Source organism: Agrilus planipennis, unplaced genomic scaffold (genome assembly GCF_000699045.2).
Source record: "Agrilus planipennis isolate EAB-ADULT unplaced genomic scaffold, Apla_2.0 scaffold13, whole genome shotgun sequence".
NCBI lineage: Eukaryota > Metazoa > Arthropoda > Insecta > Coleoptera > Buprestidae > Agrilus > Agrilus planipennis.
The window spans coordinates 1,934,035-1,934,311 of record NW_020439040.1 but is presented as its reverse complement, the minus strand read 5'-3'; positions in this window follow the sequence as shown (position 1 = coordinate 1,934,311).

Below are 277 nucleotides of genomic sequence, written 5' to 3'. Positions count from 1 at the left end.
AATTTGGTGTTATAGGCCAATGATGATGATAACGTGGATAGAAAAGGTTAGAAATGAAGAGGTATTAGAAAGAATAGGAGAACAGAGGACTCTATGGAAGTCAATAAGATATAGGCGAGATAGATTAGTAGGACACCTTCTCAGGTATAAAGGTCTAGTCAGAGACATATTAGAGGCAGAAACAGGAGTTAGGAGGGATAGAGGTAGACCTAGATTAGATTACTCTTCGCAAATAGTTAAGGATGTGGGCTGTTCTAGTTTTAGGGAAATGCGAAGT